We start from the raw sequence: 27,556 nt of genomic DNA, 5'->3' as shown, positions 1-27,556 counted from the left end.
TCTGCAAATTAGACACCTACAGATTAAAGCAAGTGTATCAATGACATTGATGGCAATACTTACAACACAGGGAAGGGGAGTGCTGTATTAGCCAGGGTTCTCATAGAGGGACAGAACTAACACGTGTGTGTGTGTGTGTGTTAGTACTGACCTTCTAAGAGAATACTTAATAAACAAAGGAGTTTATTAAATGTTAACTTAGACAATCACAAGATCCCACACTGCAAGCTGAGGAGCAAGAAGAGCCAGTACGAGTCCCAGAACTGAAGAACCTGGAGTCCAATGTTGGAGGGCAGGAAGCATCCAGCATGGGAGAAAGATGTAGGCTGGGGAAGCTAGGCTGTCTCTCTCCTTTTCACATTTTTCTGCCTGCTTTATATTCCCTGGAATCTGATTAGATTGTACCCACCAGATTAAGGGTGGGTCTGCCTTCCCCAGCCCACTAAATCAAATGTTAATCTCTTTTGGCAACACCCTCACAGACACACGCAGGACTAATACTTTGTATCCCTCAATCCAATCAAGTTGACACTCAGTATTAACCATCACAAGTGTATCTCAGCTCTTTGAATACTTAAGAATTACTTCCTAGAATATTAAGGAGATTCCAGGCATGGTGGCTCACACCTGTAATTCCAGCACTTTGGAAGGCTGAAGTGGGGTGTATCACTTGAGATCAGGAGTTTGAGACAATTCTGGCCAACATGGTGAAACCCTGCCTCTACTAAAAATATAAAAATTAGTCGGGCGTGGTGGTGCACCCCTGTAATCCCAGTTGCTCAGGAGACTGAGGCAGGAGAATTGCTTGAACCTGGGAGGCGGAGGTTGCAGTGAACCAAGGTGGTGCCACTGCACTCCAACCTGGGTGACAAGTAAGACTTCCTCTCAAAAAAAAAAAAAAAAGATTCCTTTTCCTTTGGTGTAAATGTTCCTATTCTTCAGATAATTGGATATGATGAACATCAAAATATTGGAATTCTACTGGTACCCATTTCCAAAATATTTTTGAAATGAGTGTTTGTATTTTAATACAAATATTTAGTAAAAACCTACAATGTTCTGGCTCCTGGATGTTATCCCACATCCCACTTTCTCTGCTCACCTGTGGAAGTTCTTGACTTACACATAATGTATTTCTACTGTGGTGATAAATTAGTTAATTTCAGTCCCAGTGAGGTACAAGGTTTTTCCTGGAGCTGCCTCTCATTGCTGAATAATTTTTAGTTATGGAAAAAGCAACCTGTCAGAGAAATTTTTAGAACAGTTAATAGGTGAAATTTCCCCCATTGTGTAGGGATAGGTTCATTTGTACTTAATATATTTTTTTTCTCATAAAAGTTACATCAGCCTAAATTTCCAACTGTGACTATATAGTGGGCTGACCAGGTATTTTGGTAAATCATCTTGCTCAAAGGACCTAAGAATGCTAGATAAACTATAACTAATATATTTTCATGACATCTGCAAAAAAAGTGAGTGAAATTTCCAGGGACTCAAAACAAATAGGAAGTTGGAAGCTAGGTGGGAAGCATAGGTTGAGGCTCTGCTCTGAGAGCATTTGCTGAGAACGGGGTTAGATTCTTGTGCTTTGACTGGGGACTGGAAGATAGACTTTGGGCCCTTGCAATGTGGGAAACGGAAATCCTAAAATACAGCTGGGACCCTTACATGGCTACAGTCTCTATAAAGTAGATTAGAAAAAGTAAATCCTCCTGCTGGCCAAGAGTTACCTTAGCTTTAGCTCCGGGTGGGGAAAATGTCTCCTTCCCAATATTTTCACATCAGCCCTGCCCTCATTTGGCGTTGGAGGTTGAAATTTTACTGCCTGAGAGATCTAGAAGAGATGTTGATTTTAGAGGTCCTGGATTTGGGTGCTCAGAGTGCCTAAAAGATGTGGATATAAACACTCCCTGGAGAATGCACTTTTGCCTCAGGCCCTCTGGCATCCCACAGTTTCAGATTAGCCTCATGTGATCTTACAATCCTGAATGACAGACACATGAAGATTTTAGTCATCTTGTATTTAAGAGTGAAGGGAAACAACAAATAGCAGAATGAGACCTGCAAGTACTGCATGTGCTGGAGTTGTGATGGTACGGAAAAGAGGACATGGAAAATAAATTTAGAATGTTCAATGAAAGAAGAGAATTGAAAACATGAACAAAATAATAGACGAATCCAAAATAATGTATGTATCAAAAATGTATCAGAAAAACTAGTAAGATTTTTTAAAAAGACCAAATAGAATATCTATAAATAAAAATAGAATTATTAAAATTGAAAGTAAAACATTCTCTTTGTAAGAAATTTGAAAAGAATAATGGATCCTCCATAAATTAACTATTATTCTCTCACTCAGAGGCCAGAAATGTTAATTTTTAAATATCTATTCTGTTATATATAATTAAAGTCTTCTTTTGTGTATCTTATAGATCTGTTTTACAGGTTAGACATAGTATTCCATGAGCATAATTTTATATGCTATCATTTTTTCTTTATAATGATCATTTCCCCATCATTGTGCTATATATGTTAATAAAGAATTCCATAATGTAAATGTTCTTATAAAGTTGGATTTATTTATTTGCTATTATAAACAATTCTGCTAAGAACATCTTTACAGAAGCAGTTAGGTCTTGTTAAGGCTTAGGCTAGGAATTGGCACACTGTCACTTTCTTAATATTCAGTGGGTCTAAATGATACACATGGCAAGCTCCGATTCAGTGTGGGAAGGAATGCAGGGAGGCCAGAGTCAGTACCACATAGCTTTCTTTTCTTTTCTTTTTTTTTTTTTTTTTGCGTTAGGTGGAGTTTTGCTCTTGTCGCTGGGATTACAGGCATGTGCCACCATGCCCGGCTAATTTTGCATTTTTACTAGAGACAGGGTTTCTTCATGTTGGTCAGGCTAGTCTCAAACTCCCGACTTCAGGTGATCTGCTCACCTCGGCCTCGCAAAGCACTGGGATTATCGGTGTGAACCACTGTGTCCAGCCCACATAGCCTTTTTGTTTTCCTCTTTTTATACAAGTAGTAACATTTTATACACTGTTTTGCATCTCACTCTTTTAAGTAAAATATTTTGTGCTGTATTTTCTATTAATACCTGTATTGTCTGCAATTAGATTTGGCTGCAAAGTGAAACTTCAAATTACTGTGACTTAAACAAAATAGAAGTTTGTCTTCTGAATTCAAAAAAGTTTAGAGGTTATAGGTGCAGATCTTTCTCCTTTGTTGTTCCACCACATCTGACTTTCATTCTAAAACCACCTCAACAACCAAGATGGCTGTTGGAGCTCTAGTCATCCATTCCAGCCAGAAGGAAAGCGTGAGCAAGAGGGGGAAAAAACCATGTTTCTTTTTAAGGATATCACCTGGAATTTGGACCCATCATTGCCACTTACATTCCGTAGGATAGAACACATTTACAGAGCCACAGCGAGGTACAAGAGAGACTAGAAGATGTAATCTTTATTACAAATGGCCATGTACCCAGTTAAAAAATTGGAGATTTTATTACTAAAGAGGAAGGGGAGAGCAGCTATTGGAGCATCATAGTACATTATAAATCCTCCTCATGTTTTGTACGTCTCAGTGCAGACATAGGACTTTTAATGCATTCTTCCACGTTGTTTTCAGGAAAGTTGTACCAGTTACAGTATACTCAGAGTCCTCATTTATGTCATTCTTATCAATGTTGGGTATCATAAGTTTTTTAATATTGTCAGGCATTTAAAATTACATCATGTTTTAATTTACTCTTTTTTGTTTACTAGTGTGTGTTGAAATTTTATTCTACAATTTATTAGCCATTTATTTTTTATCTTTTGTGAACTTTTGGTTCATGTCCCATGTCCACGAAGTCATTTGGCTTAGCTGTTTTTCTTAACTGTTTGCTAATCGCTTTATTCTAGAGTTATTGACACTTTATCATGTTAACTGCAAAGCAGAGAAATTGTGTTTCTGAGGGTCTTGGAATAGGGGATGCATGAGAGTACCATTTTGTAACTGGTGGGTGATGAAGAGCTCTCCTCGTCACACCAAAAGGGACCAGGATTTATGCAAGTTCTATGTTTGAGTCTATAGACTTTTTCTTTAGTGTTTTAGTTGCAGAAACTAGAGGATCTTTTTACGAAGGAATCAAAAAAGCAGAAAGGGCATGGAGAAGGGTTACCAGGGAGAGGGTTAGATACTATGTGTTGGAAGTGTGAGCTGTGGGGAGCAATGTGGTGCTCTCTGCCCCCTAAACCGATTGTTAAGCTCCTCTGAATCCTGCTTTCTCAGGTCTCAGAAGAAAATAAAGAGGAAATATTCTAAAATAGGAATTCTTCTTTAGCTGGAGAAGATTTAAGTGATACCATCTATCTATCTATCTATCTATTAGAGGACGCTCCACAGACAGCCATGTGGGCATTCTTTCAGTTGAGAGCATTTTGTGAATGCCGTGGCATTTGATCTGCCTAGGCAGGTCACCCATAGGAAGAATGTGATGGGAGTACTTTAGTGCTGGACTATAAAGTCCATGAGTCAACAACTCTTAGAGGCCTTCTCGTAGAGACTGGGGGAAGCAGCTTGCCCAGCACTCCCCAGCCTGTCAGCTGCAGAGGCAAATCTAGAGTGAGCACGTGTAAGTCACACACTTAACTGCCACATTGCTGGACACGCTGCTGCCTCTGAGCCACCTCCATCATCCTGTACCTGCTCTAAGGATTTGGACTGCTCTGGAGCAGGGTGGCTGCATACTGAGTCACCCTGCTCCCTTGTGGCTCTACCTGAGAACAGCACGGTCCCCAGGATCCCAGTGACCAAGGACCCAGTGCCTGCCTGGCTCTGCCCCAGGAGATGTGGGATCAATAACAGGTTGAGTCTCTCAGACACTTGTTGCATCTTCAGAACACTAGAATGAGGTGGGCAAGAGATTGAAGGCCAGTGTGAAGCCTTGGAAGACCGATCAAGAGTGAGTTACCAACCGAAAATGAGAAGGTAGAATGCAGGTGGAGAGAAAAATGGTAAAATAATAATTATTTTTTAAATGTTGTTTTTTAATCAAGAAAACACATGGAGGGGCAGGATGAGCACCACATTTGGAGCCATATTTTGTGGTCCTGCCACTTACAATGGTGACACATTGGACCAGTTCCACTGTGACGTCCCTGAACAACTTCCTCATCCATTAGTTGAAACAGCAATGCCTGTCTTAACTCCCCAGCTTGGCGTAAGGCTCGAATTGTGTCCCAGCTTGAAAACACCTGGTGTAGTAATCCACAAATTAAAGAGATACTGCTCGTCAATTGGAAGAACAGCTTCCTATTTCCACAGTAGCATGGGGATAGATAATTCCACATTTTATCTTGAGAATGATTCACATTTACAGACTTATTAGTGTCCAGGAAGAGCCTTGAAACAAAAAAATCACATGGAGCTTAAATCTGGCATTGTACATTGACCAACCCAAATGAATTCAACCATACGGACTTCAACAGATTTGTCAGTGATCTGTCCTCATATACTATATAAGTGAACATCAATACAATGATGTTATGATGATAACCTAAGACCTGTGGGCACTCTGGTTCTTTGGGTATAATAAGGAAAAGAGGAAAAATGATTTTACTATATTACCACTGATAATATTAGTTACAAATGATAATAAGCTTTCATTAAAAATCAGTTTGGATTAATCTGGGCAAGGAAATACTCAGGGTCCTTACTTTGATTTTTTCATTGGGAGGGTGTTTAAATATTGAAAAATACAAAGAAGATGCTACAGATAAACCAGTGGAAGTTTTGGAAGTTTGTTATTAATCTAAGGTGCCACAGTTAGTGAGTGGCTGAAGTAGGACTTGAACCCAGGTCTTTCCAGCTCAGCTCTGAACCACTGTTTTATGTTGTCTTATCTCAAGATGACAATTTATTGCTCTAGTTACATCAAGAAGGACATTGTACATGATACACTTTTTCATTGTTTTTGAAAACCAATTAACTCCCAAGCTCTATATTATTTGCTTTTAAGCAATAGTGATTAATAATGTGTCTCACTGATTCCAAGCCAAGCATTTTCCCCCCACATTTTAACATCTCTGAAATTGGATGCTTCTTACAAGTGATGGTGTATCATCATTTAATTGGCAGCATTTTTCTTTCTTAGTGGCATATAAAATAATGGTGCATCTCACAATTGATAGCATCTTAGATTTGATGAAATGCAGTAATAATGAGTTGGTTCATATAAAGGACAGAACAGTATGGGGAAACATACAGCATGCAAGGGTGGTACCATTGGGGAGGAACATTTACCTATTCTCCATCCCTTCTCCTGTTACTTTAGTTAAGATGCTTGGTTTATCTCAGATGAGCTGATCTTTTAGCTTTTCATCTCTTCCCTGTTTGATTGTCTTGAGTACCACAACCAGCATTTTCTTGTTAAAGTTCTTGTTAAAGAACTGTGAAGGTCATGAAGTGCTAAGCATGAACTTCAGGGTCCCTAGACATGAACCCCAGGGTCTATACAATTCACAGATCTGCTTTCTGCCTTCTCTTTCCTTGTAGCCTTCTCTCAGCCAGCTCCTGAAGGACTTGGATCTCAAGGTTTCCCAGAGTGTGGGATAATGATTCAAAATGACTTTAGGTGGCACACTAACATGGCCATAAGTAAAACCGAGTTACCACATAAGAAATTTATGCAGTTTAGAATTCTCTCTCACCCCTTGGGAATCCCTTGAGGAAGAATTCATAGTTGTATGGCGGTGGGGTGGGGGGAGCCATTAACATCTTGACATTCTCACTTTCTTTCGTAGCAAAGAGAAAGCAGGCTCAAAGTATTTAGCTGGAGGGCCGTGGTTTTGTTTTTATTTATTATCTTTATAGTTACCTTATACTTGGAGGGAAGTGACACTAGGCTTTTATTTATACTAGTGCCATAAAATTTCCCTTTAACGTATATATTCTTTTGTAAAAACAGGGTCTTGTTATGTTGCCCAGGCTGGTCTTGAACTCCTGGCCTCAGGCCATCCTCCTGCCTTGGCCTCCCAAAACACTGAGATGACAGGTGTGAGCCACTATGCCAGGCCAAAATTTTCTTTTTTATGCCATACATTATGCTTTAAAAAAATTATTCCGGTAAAAATGGAGTCAATTAAACAAAGAATGTTAAGCGAATACTAGTACAGATGACACGTGGAAGTGGAGGAAACTGTTCGAAGTGTTTTCATTTCTCTTTGTGTTTTTCCCATGCTGTTCCTTAACGCTAGGTGCTGTTTTCCGTACTTGCTAATAATGGACCTCCTTTGCTGCCCCCTTTATGAAGCCTTCCCTGATCCCTGTAGTGGGAGTTAAGCACGCATGCTCATAGGACATTGCTTAACAATTGATTTAGCACTGTTACCACGCAGCCCACAAGGGTGGGTATGTTATATTACTGTTGTCTTATTTATCATAGTGATATAGTCATGCCTATGTCTATTTTGATTGGAAGCCTTTTCAGAAAGGGACCATTTCTCAATCTATTTCTGTGGCTTCTTCAATGGCTTCTATGTGGCTATGGAAAAGAATGAATGGATGGAATTGAAATTCATGTTTGCAATTATTTTATACAATTTCCCCTCCTCCTGCAGATGCCTGGCTTGGTTTTCGACAGCTCATTTGCTTGACTTCCATTTCAGCTGCAGCATAAGTAGTAGTTATGGAGGCCTTTGTAGCACCTGCATTGTTCTTCAGTATAAATATTTTTGCAAGGAAGGTCGTAGAATCATCAGAAACCATTCATGAGGAAGTTAACGCTAAGGTAAAGCCAAAGAAAGGCCAGAAAAAGGGGTGTGTGTGTGTGTCGGGGTGTGTGTGTGTGTGCGCGCGCGCTTGCGTGCGCACGCGCTGATGGAGCAGTAATCCACTGGGTTTAGAGCTGTACCTTCTGCTTGACTTCGCTCTTCATTTGAAGCCTAAAAGACAAAATTCAGTGACCAAAGATAATGGTAATCTAAGCAGAAAGAAAGAGAGATAAATAAAATACTTGCAGTTTTTATACTTGAGCAGTCCTGTTATCCTTTTCCGAGTCTTAGATAAGGAGCTTTGCTCAGCCTGCGCGAGCTGAGGCAATGGGAAAGTGTGCAGAATTCCAAAGATAGACGCTGTTTCTGGAAAGAAGTCTGATTCTGCTACCTATGTTGTCTTCCGGAAAGAGAAAGGACAAAAAGATCTGGAACCACTATGCCATCAATTCAATTGGATTAATGATGTTCTAAGTAGCTCCTAATAAAACCCACTGTTTACTAATCTTATCTCTGTTAAGGAGGAATGATGTCAGAGTGCGCCTACCCAAGGGAAGGTGATAAAAAAGGGAGGCAGCTTTATGGGAACACACCTTTGAAAGTCTTATCACCTGATGAGACTTTCAAAGCATATCTGGCTGCTTTCTATAAAAAATAGCTCTGCTCATTTCACAGGATGCTATTCAAGAATATGAGGAGGGGACAATAGTCATGAGGCATCGTGGTTAGCCATCCGGCTTTTCTTTTCCTCTTTCCAGGATTCAACTGCACTGAGGCGCAATCAACATAATAGTTTAATTGTACTCCAAGAAATGATCCAGTACAATCAAGAGTGACACATGATGGTCTATAAAGTGAGAAGCTTAATTTTTTTAAAAAATGCCTTCACCTAGTTGTCATTTACAAAAGAGATTCAAGTTTTAATGATTGATGGCAATTGGACACATCTAACTGTCCTTCCCATGATAATTTTTTTCCTTGGATTTTATTTGGCAGATTCAGAAAAAAAGGGAATGACAAATAAAATTCTTACTATCAGGTTTTCTATAGGAAAACTATCAGGTCTCTTCTAAGGCTTCCCTGGTGCTCTGGTAAAGTGAATTGAAATAATAATTAATTTGATCAATTTTACATTAAAAGCTAATTTCTGCTTGTATCTTCTGTGTCCTTTGTCAGGGCATAACCCTGTGGTTGACTGATCTTTTAAAGAATATACAGAGTATCTGTTTCAGAGTTCATTGAAAGCAATTTATGACTCACATGTTAAATATATGGGACAGTTGGTTTTGCTACAGCAATACAATTATTCTGGAAAAGAATCTTCAATGATGAAAATGAAAAAAACTTAAAATAGTTATAATTTACTGCTTTGGAGGTCTGGGCAGCTGTTTTCTGCCTCGATCTGTATTCTAATAAGTCTTTTAAATGAAGAGATTTATGGGATTATTTTAATTTTGATGTCTTTTTAATGCTTCATGCATTTTAAATACAACCTTTTAATAGTTTTTGAGATTGAAGAATTTAATTTTGTTTTATACTGCAGAAGTAAATGTATTCTCAAGGGACCACACCACCATTATTGTAGTTCATTCTTTCTTTTTTTAAATCAGCATATCCACTACACATAGCTCAATTTCCAGCCAGAACCAATAACGTTAGATTTCAACAAAGCCTTTTTCAGTTGGGGAGCTAGCAAGTTAGAAGAAAGTGTACATTGTTAGGTTACAGAGTAACTGGTGCTAAATAGGATTTTTGTAGGTTTAGATATGTATTTACTCCAATGAGGAAAAGATTTCTTGTTGAAAAGGAGCCAAATTTACTTGGATGAGTAGTCAGAGATATATGTGGATTGAATATATATATCATATGTGGCTTGTGGACAAGAAATGGCCGAGTCAAGCTCAAATTTTGCAGAGATCACTGTTGTGTGTATATTAAACTACCAAATGATTTCAAAATACAATATTATGGATGATATTCACCAAGAAACATATTTTAAAAAAGTTTGTCTGATGCAATTAGATTTTTTGTAAGAACTTCATAATAAGGTTTTACTTTTACCTTTACTTTCTAGGCAGGGAAAACCATAAAGCTAAGGAAAGCTGTTATAGCCAAAAGATTTGAAGTACTCAAAACAGGCCTTTAAAATTGCAAACAGAAGCAATTGGTCTTAACTGAAAGCTTTTCTCTGATATTTTAAGGCAAAATTAATTACATTCCTAAGTTGCTTTAGACAATTTAACATGTGCTAATTGGAGTTATCAGGGGGTCATGAAACTTAGATCTCCATATTATGTCAGAGAGATTTGAAAGGCAGAAAATTCTTGAATCCAGTTACTATTTAAAAAAGGTGAGAGATCAAAATTGAAAGCCCGCTAAAAATACCACTTCAAACAGTAATTAGTAACCTGGAAGTGCTCTTGATATAATATTAAATGAAAAGCAAGCAGGACACAACAGCGTACACAGTATCCCAGTGATGAGAGAAAGCAGTATATGATGATGTAAAAAAAATTGTTGTAAAATAATTGGCAGAAAGTGAATGACATTTTAAGTGAAGGTAATGTACATAAGTGTATGTACACATGTATAACATGCATATATAAAACATTACAATATCAACTGTTTATTTTGGGGTTGTAGAATTTAGCATGGTTTTTCACTTTCTTTTTCATAATTTTCTACAATAAAAATGTTTTTATATAGTTCCAAAAAACAAATAAAAATATACTTATTTAATAATATTTCTGTATAATTGCATAAAAGGGGCCAGGACTTATTATACAAATTGCTAAAAATTCTACCATTTTTGTTACAAGCGGAGTATTTTCAAATAGTGATCTTCTCTTAATTTGTATTTGAGGGGCAAAAAAGCTACTTTCCTGTCTTGGGACTCTAATTTCATTTTGAAGCTAGAAACAGACTTGTCTGAGGAATAATCATATTTCATGAACCCTTAGGATATGGCTGCTAAAAGTTTTCACAGTGCTGCTATTTGGAACTCTCTTTCAGTCATTTTCTCTGAAAAAAAAATAAGTTATTTACAATTCATGCCTTGATTAATGATCACTCAAGTTTTACTATACCATTAAAAACTCCAAACCCATCTAAATTACTTTGTCAACTAAAAAAGAGGTCATAAACTCTCAACTAGTTTTTCCCCATTGGATCATATTGTGAGGACTGATGCTGTTGAGACCTTTTCCTCTAATTTGTAGCTCTAAAAAAAAGTCTCCCTTAGCCCTTAGGTAACATCTCTGTAGTGGGGAATCCTGTCATTTGTATTGTTCTCCTGGACCTCAGTTTCCTGAGCTGTCTAATGGGTCTGAGCTCTGTCTCACAGAGTTGTAGCGTAATCGGAAAAGTTAATGCATGCAGATGGTGCTATCCATGCAAAAGTCATAATCATATCCTTATTTATGTTATCATTATTAATAGTCATAAAGCCAGCCTCTCTCAAGGCCAGAACTCTGATTCTTCTTGTATCCTCACAACATCTAATAATAATAATTGCTAACATTATCTACGTGCTTATGCTCCAGGTCTAACTCTAAGTACTCTACATACATTCATCTCACTGACTATTTGCAAGACCTCATGAGATAGATGCTGTTATCTGCATTTTGCAAATGAGGAACCAGAAGCACAGAGCTTTTCTGTAAGTCATTGACGGTCTCCAAGCTAATGAAGTGGAGCTTGAATTTGAACAACCCCTCTGACTCTGGAGGCTCCTTCTAACTGTTATAGGCCTTTGAAATAGTAGGCAAAATAAATCATTGCTGTATGAGGGGATGCATTATGGTAGGTGCTAAGAAGTTCAGTTCTTATGGAAGTGTTGGGGAGACAGTCTTTGTTAAACTTAAAAATGAAAGCAAGGCCTGTTAACAGACTGATCCAACTCTACCTAAGTGGTAGTGTTATGTGAGCATATTCAATATTTTGCTGAAAATATTTTTAAAATGAAAGTGTTTATTTTATTTACTACCGTAAATAGTATTCAACTACAAATGCAGGGAAACTTGCTAATTTAGCACTTCACTAACACTTCATACTAGAACTGTCTGCCATCTTTATTTCTTTGTTTTAAGGAAAATTGATGAAAAAGTATTTCTTTTTAAAAATTATTATTATACTTTAAGTTCTAGGATACATGTACAGAACGTGCAGGTTTGTTATATAGGTATACATGTGCCATGGTGGTTTGCTGCGTCCATCAACCCATCATCTATATTAGGTATTTCTCCTAATGCTATCCCTCCCCTATCCCCTCACCCCCTGACAGGCCCCAGTGTGTGATATTCCCCTCCCTGTGTCCATGTATATCTCATTGTTCAACTCCCACTTATGAGTGAAAACATGCGGTGTTTGGTTTTCTGTTCCTGTGTTAGTTTGCTAGGAATGATGATTTCCAGCTTCAACCATATCCCTGCAAAGGACATGAACTCATCCTTTTTATGACTGTGTAGTATTCCATGATTTATATGTGCCACATTTTCTTTATCCAGTCTATCATTGATGGGCAGTTGGGTTGGTTCCAAGTCTTTATTGTTGTGAACAGTGCTGCAGTAAACATACATGTGCATGTGTCTTTATAGTAGAATGATTTATAATCTTTTGGGTATATACCCAGAAATGGGATTGCTGGGTCCGGTGGTATTTCTGGTTGTAGATCCTTGAAGAATCGCCACACTGTCTTTCACCATGGTTGAACTAATTTACATTTTCACCAACAGTTTAAAAGTGTTCCTATTTCTCCACGTCCTCTCCAGCATCTGTCTCCTGATTTTTTAACGATCGCCATTCTAACTGGCATGAGATGGTATCTCATTGTGTTTTTGATTTGCATTTCTCTAATGACCAGTGATGATGAGCTTTTTTTCATGTGTTTGTTGGCTGCATAATGTCTTCTTTTGAAAAGTTTCTGTTTATATCATTCACCCACTTGTTGATTTTTTTTTTCTTTAAATTTGTTTAAGTTCCTTGTAGATTCTGGATATTGGCCCTTTGTCAGATGGATAGACTGTGAAATTTTTCTCCCATTCTGTAGGTTGCTTGTTCACTCTGATGATAGTTTGTTTTGCTGTGCAGAAGGTCTTTAGTTTAATTAGATTCCATTTGTCTATTTTGGCTTTTTTTGCCATTGCTTTTGGTATTTTAGCCATGAAGTCTTTGCCTATGCCTATGTCCTGAATAGTATTGCCTAGGTTTTATTCTAGGGTTTTTATGGTTGTAGGTCTTATGTTTAAGTCTTTAATCCATCTTGAGTTAATTTTTGTATAAGGTGTAAGGAAGGGGTCTAGTTTCAGTTTTCTGCATATGGCTAGCCAGTTTCCGAATGCCATTTATTAAATAAGGAATCCTTTCCCCATGGCTTGTTTTTGTCAGGTTTGTCAAATATCAGATGGTTGTAGTTGTATGGTGTTACATCTGAGGCCTCTGTTCTGTCCCATTGGTCTATATACCTGTTTTGGTACCAATACCATGCTGTTTTGGTTACTGTAGCCTTGTAGTATAGTTTGAAGTCAGGTACTGTGATACCTCCAGCTTTGTTCTTTTTGCTTAGGAATGTCTTTTCTATACATGTTCTTTTTGGTTCCATGTGAAATTTAAAGTAGTTTTTCCTAATTCTGTGAAGAAAGACAATGGTAGCTTGATGGGGATAGCATTGAATCTATAAATTACTTTGGGCAGTATGGCCATTTTAACAATATTATTTCTTCCTATCCATGAGCATGGAAGGTTTTTCTATTTGTTTGTGTTCTCTCTTATTTCCTTGAGCATGGTTTGTAGTTCTCCTTGAAGAGGTCCTTCACATCCCTTGTAAGTTGTATTTCTAGATATTTTATTCTCTTTGTAGCAATTGTGAATGAGAGTTCACTCATGATTTGGCTCTCTGACTGCCTATTATTGGTGTACAGGAATGCTTGTGATTTTTATACACTGATTTTATATCCCGAGACTTTGCTGAAGTTGCTTATCAGCTTAAGGAGATTTTGGGCTGAGACAATGGGTTTTTTAAAATATACAATCATGTCATCTGCAAACAGAGACAATTTGCCTTCCTCTCTTCCTATTTGAATGCACTTTATTTTTTTCTCTTGCCTGATTGCCCTAGCCAGAACTTCCAGTACTATGTTTAATAGGAGTGGTGAGAGAGGGTGTTCTTGTCTTGTGCTGGTTTTCACAGGGCATGCTCCCAGCTTTTGCTCATTCAGTGTGATATTGGCTGTGGGTCTGTCATCAATTGCTCTTAATATTTTGAGACATGTTGCATCAATACCTAGTTTATTGAGAGCTGTTAGCATGAAGAGGTGTTGAATTTTATTGAAGGCCTTTTCTGCATCTATTGAGATAATCGTGATTTTTGTCATTGGTTCTGTTTATGTGATGGATTATGTTTATCGATTTGCATACGTTGAACCATTGTTGCATCCCAGGAATGAAGCTGACTTGATCAAGGTGGATGAGGTTTTCAATGTGCTGCTGGGTTTGGTTTGCCAGTATTTATTGAGGATTTTTGCATAGATGTTCATCAGGGATATTGGCCTGAAATTTTCTTTTTTTGTTGTGTCTCTGTCAGGTTTTGGTATGAGGATGATGCTGGCCTCATAAAATGAGTTAGAGAGGAGTCTCTCTTTTTCTATTCTTTGGAATAGTTTCAGAAGGAATGGTAGCCGCTTCACTTTGTACCTTTGGTAGAATTCAGCTGTGAAACTGTCCAGTCCTGGGCTTTTTTTGGTTGGTAGGCTATTAATTACTGCCTCAATTTCAGAACTTGTTATTGGTCTGTTAAGGGATTTGGCTTCTTCCTGGTTTAGTCTGTATGTTTCCAGGAATGTGTCCATTTCTTCTAGATTTTCTAGTTTATTTGCATGTTTATAGTATTCTCTGATGGTAGTTTGTATTTCTGTGGGATCAGTGGTGATATCCCTTTTTATCATTTATTGTGTTGACTTGTTTCTTCTGTCTTTTCTTTTTTATTAGTCTGGCTAGTGGTCTATATATTTTGTTAATCCTTTCAAAAAACCACCTCCTGGATTTATTGACTTTTTTGAAGGGTATTTTTGTGTTTCTATCTTCTTCAGTTCTGCTCTGATCTTAGTTATTTCTTGCCTTCTGCTAGCTTTTGAATTTGTTTGCTCTTGCTTCTCTAGTTATTTTAATTGTGATGTTAGCGTGTCAATTTTAGATCTTTCCCACTTTCTCCATGGGCATTTAGTGCTATAAATTTTCCCTCTAAACACTGCTTTAGCTGTGTCCCAGAGATTTTAGTAGGTTGTGTCTTTGTTCTCATTGGTTTCAAAGAACTTATTTATTTCTTCCTTAATTTCATTATTTACCCAGTAGTCATTCAGGAGCAGGTTGTTCAGTTTCCTTGTAGTTGTAGAGTTTTGAGTGAGTTTCTTAATCCTGAGTTCTAATTTAATTGCAGTGTGGTCTGAGAGACCGCTTGCTATGATTTCCATTCTTTTGCATTTGCTGAGGAGTGTTTTACTTTCAATTATGTGGTCAATTTTAGAATAAGTGTGATGTGGTACTGAGAAGAATGTATATTCTGTTGATTTGGAATGGGGAGTTCTATAGATGTCTATTAGGTCTGCTTGGTCCAGAGCTGAGTTGAAGTCCTGAATATCCTTGTTAATTTTCTGTCTCATTGATCTGTCTAATGTTGACAGTGAGGTGTTAAAGTCTCCAACTATTATTGTGTAGGAATCTAAGTCTCTTTGTAGGTCTCTAGAAACTTGCTTTATGAATCTGGGTGCTCCTGTATTGGGTGCATATATATTTAGGATAGTTAGTGCTTCTTGTTGCATTGATCCCTTTGCCATTATGTAATGCCCTTCTTTGTCTTTTTTGATCTTTGTTCATTTAAAGTCTATTTTATCAGAGACTAGGATTGTAACCCCTGCTTTGTTTTGCTTTCCATTTGCTTAGTAAATATTCCTTCATCCTTTTGTTTTGAGCCTATGTGTGTCTTTGCATGTGAGATGGATTTCCTGAATATAGCTCACTGATGAGTCTTGACACTTTATCCAATTTGGCAGTCTGTGTCTTTTAATTGGGTCATTTAGCCATTTACATTTAAGGTTAATATCGTTAAGTGTGAATTTGATTCTGTCATTATGATGCTAGCTGGTTATTTTGCCCATTAGTTGATGTAGTTTCTTCATAGTGTCAATGGTCTTTGCAATTTCATATGCTTTTGCAGTGGCTAGTACTGGTTTTTCCTTTCCATATTTAGTGTTTCTTCCAGGACCGCTTGTAAGGCAGGCCTGGTGGTGACAAAATCTCTCAGCATTTGCTTGTCTGTAAAGGATTTTATTTCTCCTTCAATTATGAAGCTTAGTTTGGCTGGATATGAAATTCTAGGTTGAATATTGGCTCCTCATCTCTTCTGGCCTGCAGGGTTTCTGCTGAGAGATCTGCTGTGAGTCTAATGGGCTTCCCTTTGTGGGTAACCTGACTTTTCTCTCTGACTGCCTTTAATATTTTTTTCCTTCATTTCAACCTTGGCGGTTCTGAGAACTATGTGTCTTGGGGTTGCTCTTCTTGAGGAGTATCTTTGCGGTGTTCTCTGTATTTCCTGAATTTGAATGTTGGCCTATCTTGCTGGGTTGGGGAAGCTTTCCTGCATAATAATCCTGAAGAGTGTTTTCCAACTTGTTTCCATTCTCCCCATCACTTTCAAGTACACCAATCAAATGTAGGTTTGGTCTTTTCACATAGTCCCATATTTCTTGGAGGCTTTGTTCATTCTTTTTTATTATTATTTTTTTCTTCTAATCTTGTCTTCATGCCTTATTTCATTAACTCGATCTTCAATCTCTGATACCCTTTCTTCTGCTCGGTCAGTTAGGCTCTTGATACTTGTGTATGCTTCATGAAGTTCTGATGCTGTGTTTTTCAGCTATATTAGGTCATTTGTGTTCTTCTCTTAGCTGGTTATTCAAATTAGCAATTCCTCTAACCTTTTTTCAAGCTTCTTAGCTTCCTTGCATTGGTTTAAAACATGCTCCTTTAGCTAAGGGGAGTTTGTTATTACCCACCTTCTGAAGCCTACTTTGGTCAATTTGTCAAACTCATTTTCCATCCAGTTTCACTTCCTTGCTAGGGAGGAGTTGTGATCCTTTGGAGGAGAAGAGGCATTCTGGTTTTTGAAAATTTCAGCCTTTTTGCTCTGATTTTTCCTCAACTTCATGGATTTATCTACCTTTGGTCCTTGATATTTGTGACCTTTGGATGGGGTTTTTGTGTGGATGTCCTTTTTGTTGATGTTGATGCTGTTCCTTTCTGTTTGTTAGTTTTCCCTCTAACAGTCAGGCCTCTCTGCTGCAGGTCTGTTGGAGTTTGCTGGAGGTCCACTCTAGACTCCTTTTGCCTGGGTATCACCAGTGGAGGCTGCAGAACAGCAAAGATTGCTGCCCATTCCTTCCTCTGGAAGCTTTGTCCCAGTACCTGCCAGATGCCAGCTGGAGCTCTGTCTTTCAACCCCTGCTGGGAGGTGTCTCCCCATCAGGAGGCACGGGGGTCAGAGACCCACTTGAGGAGGCAGTCTGTCCCTTAGCAAAGCTCAAGTGCTGTGCTGGGAGATATGCTGCTCTCTTCAGAGTCAGCAGGCAGGAACATTTAAGTCTGCTGAAGCTGCGCCCACAGCCACCCCTTCCCCAAAGTGCTCTGTCCCAGGGAGATGGGAGTTTTATCTGTAAGCCCATGACTGCAGCTGCTGCATTTTGAAAAAAGTATTTCTTCAAAAATATTTACAGACAGTGACTGTATAGAGAACAAGGTACCTGTCAGTATCATTTGAATGAGTCATACTTGCAAATGGATAACTACATTTAACCTTGTATCAGTTCTAAACAGGGCTTCCGAGCCTACAGATGAGTCACAGTCTACAAAAAGTCTACAAACATGTCTAGATACATTTCAGAATTCTTTTTTTCTTACTTAGCAGTTTCCTTTCCATTGGTTTTGGTCCCCAGTTGCTCTCCCTCCTCCCTCCCTTACTTCCTGCCTTTTAAGTTCTGAAAGTTCTTATAAGAACATTAAAGGAAAATGTGAAGAAAGAAACCCAAACAATTCTTATTCCTTCATTCTTGCAACGCAGCTTTATTTTCCCCCAAGATTGAGTTATCTTTAAGAGTTTTTTGGTTTGTATGTATAATGTATAATTATGTAATTGCAGTCAAAGTGAACAATTTTATTCAGCTTTGTTTCAGGCAATTCATGACTATATATTATTCCATTAAGTTAATGTCCATAATTCATGTAGTTTTTTCCCCATTGTTGCATTTTTAGGTTTTCTGTAAGTTTTTGTTCTTATAATGTCCAAGTGAATATTTTTGTTCAATAAATTCCTAAAAGCAGGTTTATTGGGTTAGAAATAATAAATCTTTTTGTGGTTCCCAATACATGTAATAAATTTGATATTTTTAGCAGAGTGGAAGGAAATAATCATATAGACTTGGATCTCAATATGGATTCAAGTTCCTAACATTAAGTTGGATACTCCAGTGAGAACCACAACACAAATGAAGTTTCAACTTCTTCAACTAGTTTGCACTATAAATGTGGATTTTTATCTAGTTAACTTTAGGTCTACCTAATGTTGAAAGAGTTGTACAGCTAATTTAAAACATCTGGGCTATTTATCAGATTATCTAGACAATCATTCATTCATTCCTGGTACCATGTTATTTGTAGCTATAAACTGTATCCTTTATGTTAGCCAACTCTTTCAATTACTTTAGTAACATCACAATTTAAGGTGAGACTTTGGAAACGAGATTGTAGGATTTTTTTTTTTTTGTACTAGCAAAACACTTTGTGAAAGTGAATTTTAGCTAGGTAACGCTGGTGTTTTAAGAGCAAACATTTGGACATGTATTGTTGTATCTTGGTTTTGTAGCTATACGACTATATTTTTGTTAGGCGAAAAATGATGACTTCATTTCTTGGGTAATCATTCCTGCAGTTGCAGGTAGTCACCTTTTAATAAACAATCAATGCCTTTCTTTTGTGGTCCTGTGTTTACCTCTAATTTTGGTGCTTTCTTGCCTGGTTCATGGTTAAGTTCGTGGAAGGAGTTGCTACACTCTTCTTATCTCAATTATCCATAAGCTCCTGTTCATGCCACCCACTGGAACTGCTCCAGCAGTGGTCAATGAGGATTTGTATTATGAAGCCTAAATGACACATTTTGCCTTGTATCTTATCTGATCTCTACAGTATTTCACAACTGGGATCACTCCCTACTCCTCAGCTCCCATGACCTCTCTGTGTGACCATTCCATCTTGGATTCCTCTGCAAAGGCTCTGTGTGTTTGCCTCTAAATGTTGATGTGTCCCAGTTTTCTGAGCTCCTTCCTCATTTAGCCCATTCTTCTATGGTGATTCCATCCATTTATTTATTTTTTTTAATCACACAGCTATATGCTGGGTGTTCTCAAATCTCTTCTACCTTTCACTTATGACTTGCTTACTAATCCATGCAGCCTACTGTTTATTTTTAATCATTTTTAATTCTACACATCTCAAATCACTGGCTTTTTTCCCAGATACACTTGATTTAGGTAACGACACCCTGTCCAGTCAATTATCCAGTCTAGAAACCTGGGAAGGACCTTAGACACTCTTTTCATTCACCCCTATGTAACTGGCTATTAAGACATGTCGATTCTGTTTCTTAACTATCTCTGGAACTTTTTTTTCTTTCTGTTTGTACTGATTCAGCCTGGGTTGAAGCTATCAGAATCTCCTAACTGTCACTGACTCTAGTCCTGCCTTCCCTCCAATCCCCTGCTTGCTGAAGTCAGAGCGAGCTAAATGACTCTGCTAATTTTACTACTTTCTTGATCTAACCTAACCTCTCCATGCCTCCTTTCCCAGTATGCTGTACACATCATCCACAAAGGATGAGGCTGGACTCTTTCCCACAGTTATCAAGGTCTTCCATAATCCAGCATGTGCCATCTCCACGATCACCTTCTTTGATTCCCTATCATGTTCTTTGCTCCAGTGAAGCTCTTGAATCTTCCTGTTGTTTCTTGTGCCTCCTGCTTCTGTGCCTCTGCATATGTGATTCCCCCTGTCTAGACTGCTCTCTTTATTAGTGAACACTGCATTCCTTCAAGACCCATTTCAAGGTTCGCTTCCACCTACTCTGAGCTTCCACCTTGAGTTACTCCCAGGTACTGTGCTCTTAACTCCCAAAGAGATCTTAAAGGGCAAAGTTATGATTTTATTTCCCTTTAAATAACATTGATGTCCCATGATTGAAAAAAAAACTTTATATTTTATTGTTAAGAAAGAATTTAAATAATAGTCCAGGCACTGTGGCTCAGCCTGTAATCTCAGCACTTTGGGAGGTCGAGGCAGGCAGATCACCTGAGGTCAGGAGTTCAAGACCAGCCTGGCCATGTAGTGAAACCTCGTCTTTACTTAAAATATAAATTAGGTGGTAGGGGGCGTCTGTAATCTCAGCTACTTGGGAGACTGAGGCAGGAGAATCACTTGAACCTGAGAGGTGGAGATTGCAGCGAGCCGAATTGTGTCATTGTACTCCAGCCGGGGCAAAAATAGCAGAACTCCATCTAAAAAATTTTTTTAAATAATAAAGTCCAAAGAAAAAAATAGAACCACACATATACCCACCACTCACATTTATGTCATCCAATTTTCTTATATATTTATAGATAATTATTTCTTATTCAAAAGTGGCATCACAGGGCATAGATAAATTTGTGACCTTTTCAAAAATTAATATATTGTGAAAATTTTCTTATATTTTAAATATTTTTCAAAAGCCTAATTATTATTTTATTTTTATATTGACACATAATATTTTACATATTTATGGGTACATATGATATTTCGTTACATGCATAGAATGTATAATGATCAGTATTTGACTTATTTGCCTAGTTATCTAATTTCTATGTGTTGGGAACATTTCATGTTCTCTCTTTTAGCTACTTTGAGATATACATTGTCGCTAACTACAGTCACCTGACTCTGCTATCCAACATTATTAGAACTTACACCATCTGTCTAACTGTATGTTCCTACCTATTAACCAACCTCTCTCTATCACCTCCCCCAACCCACACACCCTTTCCAGCCTCTGGTATTTGTTATTCTACTCTCTATTTCTATGTTTCTATGATGTCAACTTCAAAAACATAATTATTCATGGCTATATTAAATTAGATAATGTTATATCATATAGACATGCCATAATTTATTCAACCATGTCTTACTTGATATGTGTTTATGTTCTTAATTTTAATATGATAAAGCTTTGTTGAATAACCTTTTTATCAGCATTTGACAGAATTCATGAGATAGAAGAAAGAGACAAGGTTTACCACAATACAAGTCTAATTGTTCTCAAACTTAACACATTCCATCAAAGGCAGATTTTTATGAATCTGCCTGGCATAATAGAACTCCATTAACCCGTTAGATGTTTTTGTAAAAGCAGTATTGATAATTAAACATGTTTTTAAAAAACCTAATCTTTGCTGTAGATTAGTCATATAGAATGTGTGAGAGTAAGGGTTGCTGAGAGAACTTCAGCTTTCCCATTTTCTGATTTTGCAGTAATATAGCTTTTTATGTAACTAGTTCGTATTTGTGAAGTGCTTTGAAGATGAAAGCTATTATGTAAGGGCAAAATCACTTCATAAAAATGTTACATATAAAATACAAAAATCCATAGACAGACTCTGAGATTTTCAAAGTAACATCAACTCTTTCATGTAATCATTTATAACCACCATCTTTTGACTAGTAATCCAGGATCATTTATAGATTATTCTTGGAGTATTTTAGTGCTATCCATTACAGTGAAATTGTTTTTACAGTCAAAGGCAGTGTGGTTAGGAATGACGTTATTCTTTTTAACCACAGTTATTGAAGTTGTAGCACAATTTATAAATAGGTAAAGATAAATAAAAATTGGCCATAAATATAAATCTTACTTTCTGCTATCCAACATTACAACTACACAGATTGGTATTTTATTTTATTTATTTATTTGTTTTTATTTATTTATTTTTTGAGAGAAAGTCTCACTCTGTTGCCCAGGCTGGAGTGCAGTAGCATGATCTCGGCTCACTGCAGCCTCTGCCTCCCAAGTTCGAGTGATTCTTTTGCCTCAGCCTCCTGAGTAGCTGGGACTACAGGCACGTGCTGCCATGCCCAGCTAATTTTGTATTTTTAGTAGAGATGGGGTTTTACCATGTTGGCCAGGCTGGTCTCGAACTCCTGACCTCAGGTGATCTGCCCACCTTGGGCTCCCAAAGTGCTGGCATTACAGGTGTGAGCCACCATACCTGGCCCAGATTAGTATTTTAAAGAGCAGGATTTCATAATGTGCTGTTTAGGTTGTAAAGTTGCAGCAAACGTAAATTACAGATTATCTTATTTCTGTAGCATATTCAAAGAAAGACTGTATATTCTGTGTGACTACTGGACCTGGAGACTTGGCTAGGTGTTAAAATAAATATTTTTTCCCTGCTTGCAACTGTGAACAATATTCCACAGAGACAATATGTCATCCCCAAATTCAAGGTGTCCTGATGTCAGCATTTGACCGTTTTAGTCACACAATAATTTTCAGTTTAAAATATTGCTTTTAAAATTTCTCTGGATTTCCCACTTCTTACATACCTATTGCTGAAATGAAGTTTCCCTGCTGTATTCTGAAATTGAAGCTACCTTTTTTCAGTGATTTCTTGTAATGACAGTAACAGTTTTCACAGACACATTTCAACTCACTGGCTCCAAATGCCTATGAAACCATCCTATGATATGTGCTCTCTTTGGCCAGGATGAAACTCAATTATGGTGAATTTAAAAACGGGAATCCAGAATTGCAGTCATGCAAGGAAGCAACAGTCAGGCTGAACTTCAAGTTTAGCTGACATGCCATGGTTGGAGCCCAGGAATTTTGCTTTTGCTTTTATGGCTTTCTGCTGGGGTTGATGCATATTCATGCAATACAACTTCAACTTTGGACACTGAAAACAAGCAAAATATTTTCTATTTATTTATTTATTTACTTTTGGCTTCTACTTGTGCCTATTTCTGGGTACCTCCTTTCTAGCTTCCTCCCTAACCCCCTGCCCCCTGCCCCAGTCTGGGCTTGGTCGGCTTTTAGGGGTATTTAAGCCTAGGCATACACAAAGTGTGATAAAATTAATGTTGTTCTAGAAATCTTTCTTTTTTTTCCCCCTTGGCTTCTGACCTTTTCGTGCACTTGATATTGCATTTAATATTTCATTACTACAGGTCTTTCCATTTAATTTCCTAGATTTTTTTTTTCACTGGGAAAAAAATCCACAAATTTGGCTTTGCAGTACAGAATTATGGGGTCTAATAATTCTCCAGTCCGTGACAGTTCAGTAACTGGTGCCCTCCAGCATTTTTACTGCACACGATTTTATTGCTAAAAGGTTAGGCCATTTGACCATTTTATTTTAGACTTATCCATCAAACATTACTTGCTGAGAATTAAAATCATACACAATTTAAAACGTAACCAACATTTAGTCATTTTCCTTGAAAGGGGTATCCTTACTTTCACCATAAGAAGGACCCCTAACCTACAAATACAACACACAACAAATGGATTTGTGATCATGGAAAGGTAGATAAGTTCGTCATGTAGATATGTCTGCTATGTTATACAGCTAACCATAGAGTGGTGAAGGTAATGAATAAGTATTTCCCCAATAGTCTTCCTTTTTTAGTCACCCATAAATATTTCTAGAACATTGACCTTTAGTCAAATGGTGAATTCTTTCGTCCTGACATGACAACGGAAAGATCAGTGAGCTAGTTTGGAAAACTCTCTTGCAATCCGTTTTATTTTCCAAATGGCTCAAAAATGGCTTAAAACTTTAAGACTGGAATTTCATAAAATTTTCAACTTTTTGGCTGATTGGGAAATAGAAGGATGCATTATTCAGTTGGGCACATTATTTTTTGACTGCCTGAAGACAGGCCTACCCATGGAGCTGATTGGATATGTCCCTGATGTGACAGGCTTTCATGAAGCACTGACTGCTTTGGCAAGCCCTCCTCTTCACCCCCTACAGAACTGGAGTGCCGAGGTGTCATTTGCTCCATAGGACTTGCAGTAAATACCTGATTGTTTTCAGAGTTTACTTGTTTGATGGAAGGCTTTTGCACTGTCTGTGGTGGGAAACGTATATGCTTATGTGTGCTAAATGCATTAGAAACGATCACACTTCAAAGTTCATTAGTGATGTTGATGATAATCTTTAATGATAATTTCCCAAAGGAAAGTAAAATGTATGGGCTGTTAGGTGTTCTTTAATGTGTGAATGGAAAGCCCTTACAGAGAAGAAAAGCAAAGTGTGCAGTTCTTTTTTTTTTCTTTCTGGTGTAATATCGGCCATCTTGCATAACCCACACAAGTGAAATATCACTAGTGATCATTTGGTATGGCAAGACTATGGGCCTGTTCTGACTCTCCTCTTCCCGCTTGGGCCCCCTGTCTGTCCAAGGCCATGACAGGTCCCACTTAGGAGCTTAGATTTGCTCTTTCTTTTGCTGGGACGTGATTCTGTGCCTCCTAATAGGGCTGCTTTTATCTCACTCTTCCACCTGAACCTAAACACCTCCCTTCAGATAAAGCTTCCCTGTGAGTCCTGTCCATAGTGGGCTGCCTCCATTTTTGTCTATTGCTGTACCCTTTTTATTCCCATGATGGGTCTAGTCTCAGTTTTTGCTAGTTTCAATTATTCCCATCCCATGTCCTGCCACCATAATATAAGCTCTATTGTCTGCCTTGTGATTTACCATATTCCCAGCTTTTACTGCACTGCCTGGTGTAGAGTAGGTGCTTAATAAATATTTGGTGAATGAATTGATGCACAAATGATGGATCTAAGCATGATTCTTGCTTCAACTAGCTAATGTGACATTTTCCTTTTTAACTGCCTTTTTGGTCTTTGCCCTGTTTGACTCTTAAAGAAGCTGACTGATTTTGATAAAATTTGGTACACTGCACAGTGTAAGTCCCACCTTGAATTGGATTTATAACTCAGTCTGTCATCTTGAATCCAAATGGTGGCAGATAAACTTGACAAATGAGACTTTGAGCAGATTTCAGTACAGTTTGGGACATGGATCAATGTACCATTTAATTGAAATGTGTGGAGTCTAAATTTCACAAACCTTAACCCTAACCTTAACCCACCTCAATCTGCTTTTCCTTTTCAATGATACTGTTTTCTTCAAAACCTCACATTTGGGGCTAGATTAAAAATGTCTTGGGAGATGAAAATCAACCTGGAGTTTTTGTTTTGTTTCGTTTTGTTTTGGTTATGGTTTTGTTTTGTTTTCTTTGAGATGCAGTCTTACTCTGTCACCCAGGCTGGAGTGCAGTGGCACAATCGCAGCTCACTGCAACCTCCGCTTCCTGGGTTCAAGCAATTCTCCTGCCTCAGCCTCCCAGGAAACTGGGATTACAGGTGTATGCCACCATGCCCAGCTAATTTTTTTGTATTTTTAGTAGAGACAGAGTTCTAACATGTTGGCCAGGATGGTCTTGATTTTTTGACCTCGTGACCTGTCTGCCTCGGCCTTCCAAAGTACTGGGATTACAGGTGTGAGCTATGGCGCCTGGCCACCCTGGAGTTTTAATGGTGAATATTTGGTTGTTTTCTCTGAAAGTCCCCACATATCCCAACCTGACAGGGTTGATGGTAGACACAGGTTTCTTTTTTTTTTTTGCAGGGAGTTGGGGGTTGGTGGACATTTGGGTTATTCCTCCTTTTTGCTGTTACTAATAATGCTGCTATAAACATGCATGTGCAAGTTTTCATGTGGACATGTGTTTTCATTTCTCTTGAGCATATACTTAGCGGTGGAATTGTTGGGTCATATAGCAACACTGTGTTTAATCTCTTCCAAACAGTCTGGCAGTTCCTCAAATTAATTGTGCAGAATTTTACCGTCCCATCATCATGGTATAAGGTTTCAATTTCTCCACATCCTTGCCAACACTTCTTAGTATCTGACTTCTTGATTCTAGCAGCCTTGGTGGGTGTGAAGTGGCAGCTCATGTTTTTGATTTCCATTTTCCTGATGACTCAATGATGCTGAGCATCTTTTCATGGCTTATTGGTTGTTTGTATGACTTGTTGAGAGAAATGTCTATTTAGATCCTTAGCCCATTTTTTAAAAAACATTTATTTTAACTTCAGGGGTACATGTTCAGGTTTGTTACATAGGTAAGCTTGTGTCATGGGGTTTGTTATACAGATTATTCCATCACTCAGGTATTAAGCCTAGAACCTTTTAGTTGTTTTTCCTGATCATCTCCCTTCTTCCATCCCCACCCTCTGCTAGACCCCAGTGTGTGATGCCCCCGCTATGAGGACACAAGGTTTCTTCATGACTCCTGGCAATCAGGCCACATGGAAATAGAGAGTGGGACATGGATCAAAATATAGAGTGACAGGGTGGACTGTTCTCTAACTTTCCCTGAGTGAGTCTAGACCAGCAGCCAGGGAGAGATGCAGATAGAAGAAAAGAAATACCGTCTCGGGCCAGTGGAAATGGAGGCTTTTCTACATGGAAAATCTGTCCCTCCCAGGGTGTTCACCATCATCTCTTTGCCACAGGAAGCCGTTTGAATGTGATAGGAAAATTTTAACTCTGATATCTGGGATCACGTCTTAGAAATCTGTGACATCCTGTATGAGGGTTCATGTATTTTTGGATTGGAAAAATACTGACAAGTGGTGTTTTAGGAAATATCAGGGCCTCGGTGGTGGTGTTTTGATTTCTGTGTGTCTGCACTCAGTGCGAGGTCCTTTCGCTAGAGGATATGCATCATTGTTCCTCAGTGATTTTTTTGTGTTTGCTATCACACTGCAATTGCCAGGTTCCAAAACACTGGAAAAGCCAGTGTCAACAATGAAAGTGAAAAGGTGAAAATAAAGACTGCAGATGACTTGCTGTTTGCAATGGCAAATTCTGACCTCAGTACCCTAGACATATGGTCTCATGAATGGGCAACCTATCAATTTTTTTGGATCTATTCTTAAAAACATAGCTCTGTCTTTTGATACCTTAATTCTGTGCTCTCCTTCTTCCCACCCATAGCCTCGTCCCTTGTCTCTCGTTTATAAATTTGTATAACATGCCTCATTTCTTCCTTTCAATTTGTTTTCTGATAGTAAAAGGCATTTTTATTCATTATAGATTTGCAATCTGTAGAAATATATATGGAAGAGCCTAGATATGACCCACAAGTCAATATTTAGAGACAAACGATATTAACATTTTAGCATGTTTCCTTCCAGCTTTATTCCTGTGCCTAAATATGCATTGATAGGGAAAAGCTAATTTTGAACAGCAGTCTTACTCACAGCTTTAGTGCTGAATATTTTCCTTGCCGCATGCTCTCAGTGGTCTGAGAAATTCTTTCCATGGCGTGCCAAAGCTGGAAAGGGCAAATGCCTTCTATTTTGCTCATCTTTCTCCTCCTCCATCTGCTGCAGACACCTCTTTGCCCCGGTGTCACCAGACCCGACTGTTTCCTCAGTAGGTCCCTTTGACTGTTAGCCTCCCTTTTCCTGCTGCTCAGGCTGCTGGAGTCCGGGACTGGCCTACTTACCTCGCGGCCTGCAGTTTTGAGAGTTCACACTTGTAGCTTCTTGCTTCCAGAATGTAGAATTGGACTGTGTTTCTGCTTCTCTGCAGCCAACGGGAGGGAGGCAAGACGCTGCTCATGGCAGGGAGTCAGAGCTCT

General features: G+C 38.2%; 1 protein-coding gene across 2 annotated transcripts in view; it reads left to right on the top strand.

The window, feature by feature from the left end:
* The window catches only part of PPARGC1A (PPARG coactivator 1 alpha), a 684,512-nt gene that overhangs the window by 72,563 nt on the left and 584,393 nt on the right, over positions 1–27,556 (top strand). The window lies entirely within an intron of this gene.

This window comes from Sapajus apella, unplaced genomic scaffold (assembly GCF_009761245.1).
Source record: "Sapajus apella isolate SASKATOON/1434 unplaced genomic scaffold, GSC_monkey_1.0 scaffold5, whole genome shotgun sequence".
NCBI classification, from domain to species: Eukaryota; Metazoa; Chordata; class Mammalia; order Primates; family Cebidae; genus Sapajus; species Sapajus apella.
The sequence above is the reverse complement of the archived record's forward strand: the minus strand, read 5'-3'. Positions and strand labels throughout refer to the sequence as shown.